General features: G+C 38.9%; 1 protein-coding gene across 1 annotated transcript in view; it reads right to left on the bottom strand.

Moving 5' to 3' along the window:
* The window catches only part of commd7 (COMM domain containing 7), a 432,536-nt gene that overhangs the window by 3,204 nt on the left and 422,249 nt on the right, over positions 1–7,083 (bottom strand). The gene's annotated exons all lie outside the window — the stretch shown is intronic.

Below are 7,083 nucleotides of genomic sequence, written 5' to 3'. Positions count from 1 at the left end.
GTTTGTAGCCTACATCAGTGGTTCTCAAACATTTCTACATTAAGGACCCCTAAACTGACACAGATTAGACCACGGCCCCCCATTGGACAAAACACCAGACACCAGAAATACACAAATATTTGTTCTGAGACTGAATAATGTTGCTTTTTTTAGTCAATGTATGTTCAAATTACTGACAATGACAATTTTGGAAAAAGAATTCAAGAAATTTCTGAAAAAAAAAGAAGTAATATTTCTGGGAAAAATTGAACCCACCCAAAGACCCCTGTCGGTCACCGGACCCCACTTTGAGAACCACGGGCCTACATTATGTTGAAATAATCCTAGATGTGGTGTGTTTTATTCTGACCTCCATCTTTTCATCACGATATCTCACTGACCAGGATCAGTGAAGGTAAACAGAGACGGTGTGTTGGAGTCTTGCCTTTATTGCTGCATCGGTTCTGCATCATGACTGCAGCAGAAGCGTGCAGGCTGCTCATATATCACCGCAGAGGAAGGGCCCCAGGATGAACTCAACACCACATTTTTGATGATGCTCCAGTTAAAACCTGGAGGTGGATTTTCCTTCTTGAAATCTATTATTTAACCTTTAAAAAGCTCAGAGTCTCCACTAGCCTACATCATGAAGTGTTCCTGCAGTAGCACTCATCACCAGCCAGGTCAGGTGCTGACGGTGTTTCCAATGAATGATACACAAACCTGAGGGCACGCTGTATTACAACCTGCATTAGAGGGAAAGGTTCATCTTACATGGATGTGAATTACGCTGCGGTTTAAGCCCGGTGTGGCACATTTTGAAAGCATTAACCACATGCGAACAGCTGACTGTTCCCCTCATGAGGCGCAGGAGCTGGATCAAACTGAGACCCTCGGATCCTTTTGATCTGAGCAGCAAAGTTTTAAGACGGAAAACGGCTCAAATCCAACATGAAAGCTTTTGAGGTTCAGCTCTAATCTTGATCTTTCATTTGCAACAGCAGCTTTAAGTTCTGCTTCTCGTCGTGCAGGTTGACTCTGTGAGCTGCAGTTACATCACAGACTCTGGGTCTGATAAACATCACAGGCTGCTCACTGTGTTCAAAGGAGGAGGTAGGAGAGTTCTCTGAAACCTTTCTCCAGTATGTGACAACAATGTAAAAAAAAAAAAATACATGTGTTACAGTCTCATCACTTACTTAAAAAAACTCAAATATCAAAAGTGAAAGTAGTACTCACTGTACAGCTCAGCTTCACCAGATACATCTGAAGGGTCAAGACATGATTTGTGCAGGAGAGGGGAGAATAAGAAAAGTTAAAAATGATTCACAAATTGGATTTTACACGTACAGTGACATGCAAAAGTTTGGGCACCCCTGGTCAAAATGTCTGTTAATGTGAACAGTTCAGCAAGTGGAAGATGAAATGATCTCCAAAAGGCAGAAAGTTACAGATGACACATTCCCTTTACATTTTAAACTACTGTTTATTTTTGTTTTCATCTTTTACATTTTCAAAATAACAGAAATAAAAGGACCCACAGCAAAGGTTTGGGCCACCCAGCATAGTTAGTACTGTAGCTAGTAGCCCCCCCTTTGGAAACTATCACAGTGTGTAAAATAAATAGTAAATAATCTTGTCTGATACCTTGGTCAAAGTTATCTTAGAGCTCAAGTCTCCTGGGTTTTTCTTTTGCAGGCTGCTGCTTTGTTTCCCTTTTTCACTGGAAAACTGTAGAAAAAAAACAAACTGTAAATGTGCTCCAATCAGACCCCTGTTCCTTTACTTTGAGGATGAGATGTCAATATATTTTTTTTCCCTGTGTAAATATGTTCCAAATTCAGTTTTACTGGAAGTCACGTAATCCAATGGGGCTGCCACCCGGTGACGTCACAATATGCAAATTAGATGAGTACATTTACTCCTATCACAAACTTTAGGTCATTGTGAATATTTTTCTCATTTACACCATAGATTTATCTCTGACCACTTAAAAGCTACAGCCTTGTGAAATCCTGAAATCCAAACTTAATATTTTCCTAAATAAACTCGGGCGCCAGACATTTTGACCAGGGGTGCCAAACTTTTGCCTGACACTGTGGATTTTACACGTTCTCCAGACTTCATTTTCATACTTTTGTGGTTTTAAAGGGATAGTTCAACATTTTGGCAAATTGGCCCATTGCCATAATCGCTATAGTCATAGCAGTAGGTTCATTACCTTTAATTGTAGGTGTAAGCTATTTTCAGTACGGCGGAGCGCAGCAGCAGGCTGCTCAGAGCTACGCTATGGAGGCTAACGGAATTTCTTGGTTTCCCTCATTAAACTCATCAAATTCAACATCCCAAAACTCCACAGCGCTTTTGTAGACAAGTTGTGACCTGCACAACCACCACGCTATGAGATAATGACGGAACGATACGAAACGGAGCCGTTTTCGAGGTAAATTCATACAAAACCGCTGATGCGCGTTGCGTTCAGGGACAGTTTTTCAGCAAGCAGTCTCCGTATTTACCCTGTATTTACCTCGAAAACGGCTCCGTTTCGTATCGTTCCGTCATTATCTCATAGCGTGGTGGTTGTGCAGGTCACAACTTGTCTACAAAAGCGCTGTGGAGTTTTGGGATGTTGAATTTGATGAGTTTAATGAGGGAAACCAAGAAATTCCGTTAGCCTCCATAGTGTAGCTCTGAGCAGCCAGCTGCTGCGCTCCGCCGTACTGAAAATAGCTTACACCTACAATTAAAGGTAATGAACCTACTGCTATGACTATAGCGATTATGGCAATGGGCCAATTTGCCAAAATGTTGAACTATCCCTTTAAGAGCAGAATGCCATCTCAGAATAGTTTTCCATCTCCTCTTTCCCCTCTGGAGCTCTAGAAACAACAGCTTGGTGAGCCATCAGAACAGAACTGATTGGCTGACTATTTCCTGGGAGGTGGCGCTCAGGTGTCATGGATGAGAGTGGTGACTGATTTTTTTGTGACATCACAAAGTTACAAAAGTCCTCAGAGCTTGTAAGGCTCATGTTCATACAGGCTGTGTGCATTTCTCTCAGTACGTTGATACGTTCACAGTGTAATATACATAGAACCTAGACACGCTTATAAGTACACATGCAAATCTACCCTTGTACAATATGGCACCTTTAAATGAAGTCTAGTGAGGATATACATCATCTCTTTGGTGGCACTGCAAACAATTCACCAGCATCTCGATATGGAATGAGACCTAAACAGGATAGTGGGAACCAATGGTTTATTCCTCAATAATGTTTTCAAGTTCATATTTTAAAGCAACTACTGTACGAAAAACGTTTAAACTGGAAAGTCACTTTATTCTTTTTATTTTATTTTTACAGCTAGTGTAAGAAGCGGTTTGAGCACCAGTCAACAGCAGCTGCCAGTGAATTCAGCGCACCTGATGAGCTGTCTTCTCCATGCAGCTACTTTACACTGTACTTTGCCCAATTTTTTTGATGATGATCTGTTCACACATATTTAGTTTAGTTTAGTTTAGTATGTTTATTTCGGTCTCATAAAAACAAATACAATAGACAAATATAAAGGTATAAATACAAAACAAAACAAATCAGAACAAAAACACAACAAGCAAAACAATTTACTTTGACCGAAAAGGTGTAGGCTGAAGCATCAGCTTATTTTGCCTACCCTTCTTAAATTAACATTTTTCGTTCACTCAATTTAAATTTTTTTTTACAGAGCAACAACAAAAAGAAAAAAACCCTGCATATTCTACATACAGCAGTTTATAAGCACACTGGTATTTATAAATCAGTTTTATATTTATTAATAATATTATTTTTAAATAACTTTTTGAATCTATTAAGTGTGTTGCACAGTTTGATTTCTAATTCTAGATTATTCCATTGATTGACTCCTGTAATTGATATACATCTTTGTTTCACATTTGTTCGTACTTTTGCTTTTGTATACACATGAGTCCCTCTTAGTTCATATCTACTGGTTCGGGTCTGAAACATCCTCTGGACACCATCTGGAAGCATATTATTATTTACTTTATACATAATTTGAGCAGTTTTATAGTCCACAAGATCATTAAATTTCAAGATCTGTAGGTTTATGAAAAATTTGTTTGTTGAGTATCGATAATCGGCCCTGTTGATTATCCTTATTGCTCTCTTTTGTAATATGAAAATTGGTTTTGTAATTGTTTTATACGCATGCCCCCAGACCTCTATGCAATAAGTAATGTATGGCTCAACAAATGTTCGATACAATAAATGTAATGAGCATTTGTTGAGGATGTATTTTGTTTTATTTAATATTGCAATAGATTTTGATATTTTGTTCTTTATATGATTTATATGTGGTTTCCAACTTAGTTTGTCATCCAAAATAACTAACTTATTTATCATAATTTGTGTTTGATCTAAATTTTTACGGTATCCAAATACTATATATTTAGTTTTATTTAAATTTAGTGAGAGTTTATTAATGTCAAACCATCTTTTTATCGTTCCTAATTCTCTCTCCACTGTGTCCAGAAGGTGCCTCAGATCTTTACCAGAGCAAAGTAAATTGGTGTCATCAGCGAACAAAACAAAATGTAATAACTTGGACACATTACAAATATCATTAATGTACATAATAAATAATTTTGGACCCAGCACAGAACCTTGTGGGACTCCACATGTGATCCTCAACAAGTCAGATTTTTCATTATTTAATTGCACATATTGTTTTCTATTGTCTAAATAATGTTTTAACCATGTATATGCTATGCCCCTGATCCCATATCTTTCCAGCTTCCTCATTAACAAATTATGATCAATGGTGTCAAATGCTTTTCGTAAGTCCATGAACACACCTACTGTGTATTCCTTTTTGTCTATTGCTGATGATATTTTTTCTGTAAGTTCCATTACAGCCATTGAGTCTGTGGATGAATAATTTTTCTAAGATTTTTGAAAACTGTGGAAGTAGAGAAATTGGTCTGTAATTTTCAAACTGATGTTTATTTCCATTTTTGTATATTGGAATGACTTTTGCTATTTTCATTTTCATCATTTTCATATTGTTCAACAGACAAATCTCTACAGCTGTCAATTAATTGGAGCCAGCATCAACACCACTGTAGATGAGATGAAGTCCTACTCATGGGAGTGGTGAAAATGCCCGTTATGCCAAAACAGTCAATGTGATGTCAGTAAAAAGGTTTGAATGCCTCTCAGGACAATCAGACATCAGACCCAACCCAAGATCGGCTCTGCAAAGTGACACCAGTGCTGGAGCACATAAGAAAGAAGTGTCTGGAAATTGAAAGTGAGAACAAGTTTTCCATAGATGAAATGATGGTCCCTTACAAGGGAACAAAGGCTGGGTCTCTCCTACCGAGCAAACCTCACCATTGGGGCTTCAAGATCTTCGTTCGAGCAGGCGTTTCTGGGATAGTGTATGCATACACACTAGTCTTATAGGATTTATTTTAGAAATGTATAGGAATCCCAGAGGATTTTATTGCAACCAATAGAAAACAAATATGTTTCTAATAGGACTGTCAAAATCCTAAAAGAACCAAAACTATTTCCTATAGAATTCTTATAGGACTTTTGGAAAGTTATAGGAATCCTAAAGGATTCTATTGGAAATGAGGAAAATCCTATAGCACTTTCTGACTAGGGTCATGACTCCCTGACATACACTGGAAAGAGCACATTTGGCACAGGCGGGCCAGGGTCCAGCCAAAGAACTTGGAGTTGGAGCCAATGTTGTCATTCAACTCTGCAAGACCATCAAGAACCCGTCAGAGTGTGTTGTCTACTTTGACAATTTTTTCACCTCCCTCCCTCTCATTGTGCATCTGAAGGAGTCCCTTGGTTTGCGAAGTCTGGGAACCATCCGCAAGAACAGGCTTAAAGGATGCACACTTGAGGATGACCGTGCTCTGCTGAGGCAAGGAAGGGGCAGCTATGACTACAGGGTGGATAATGAGGCAAAAGTGGCTGTTGTAAAATGGTAGAACAATAAAGTTGTCACCTTAGCTAGCTCCTGTGCTGCAAGCAGCCCTCTCAAGGAAGTCAGGCGTTTCTCCAGAGAGGAGAGAAGAAGAGTTGCTGTTCCCTGTCCAAACATTGTGTCACAGTACAATGTCCACATGGGAGGAGTTGACCTTGCTGACATGATGGTGGCCTTGTACCACACCCCTGCAAAGTCCCACGGGTGGTACCTGTGCTTCTTTTGGCAAATGGCTGATATAGCCATCAACAATGGATGGCTGCTGTATCGTCGTGATGCCAAAAGCATTGGTGTGCAAAAGCACAAAAAGCTCAAGGAATTCAGGCTGGAGGTTGCAGATGCCCTTATCCACAGTGGGAAAAAGAAGGGAAGGTCTTCCAAGTGAGGGGAGGAGAATGTGCACAGCCCCACCAGATGCATACAAAGGCCAACAACCCCAAGACCCATGGTTTATGTTCGCCATGATCAAGTGGATCATTTCCCAGCTTTCACAGACAAGGAAAGATGCAGGCTTTGCCCAGAAGGACAGACAACAATCTACTGCACAAAATGTGGTGTTCGTCTGTGCATCGTCACCAGGAAAAACCCGTGCAACTGCTTCCAAGCGTTCCATAAAAAATGAAATATAGACAGGCAATGAGGGGCATTGTTCATAAGAGTTCCCATCATAATGGAAAACCTGGACCCATAAAACTTTATCCATTTTCCAGAGAAAATGAAATTGCTGTGTTGTTTTTGCAGTATGTAATTTTCAGCACACGAAAAGTTCAATATGTACACAATGAAATGTTCTGCTTTTTTGTGTGTGTTATTGTGTTTTGTTGGTACAAAGGAATAAAATCAACTTTAAAGGTGCTATGTGTAATGTAAATGACGAAGGAATACACCAATGTATAATTTATCTTCATCAAAATGAACATTAATATGTTTATCATTTGAGATCTTTTTATACCTTAATAGGGCAACGTATCCTGGGAGATACAACTCATAAAATCTAAAATATTGAATATATATACATATTTTGAATGTGGAAATATTTTTCTTAGGGCCTAAAGAGATGAGTGATAACATTAAATTCTTTTTTGCAACTTATTTTCCACTC

The sequence above is a fragment of the Trachurus japonicus genome, chromosome 7 (genome assembly GCF_045865225.1).
Source record: "Trachurus japonicus isolate A0001 chromosome 7, Traja_1.0".
In the NCBI taxonomy this organism is placed as follows: domain Eukaryota; kingdom Metazoa; phylum Chordata; class Actinopteri; order Carangiformes; family Carangidae; genus Trachurus; species Trachurus japonicus.
Note: the sequence above shows the minus strand (reverse complement) of the source record. Positions and strands in the feature narration are given on the sequence as shown.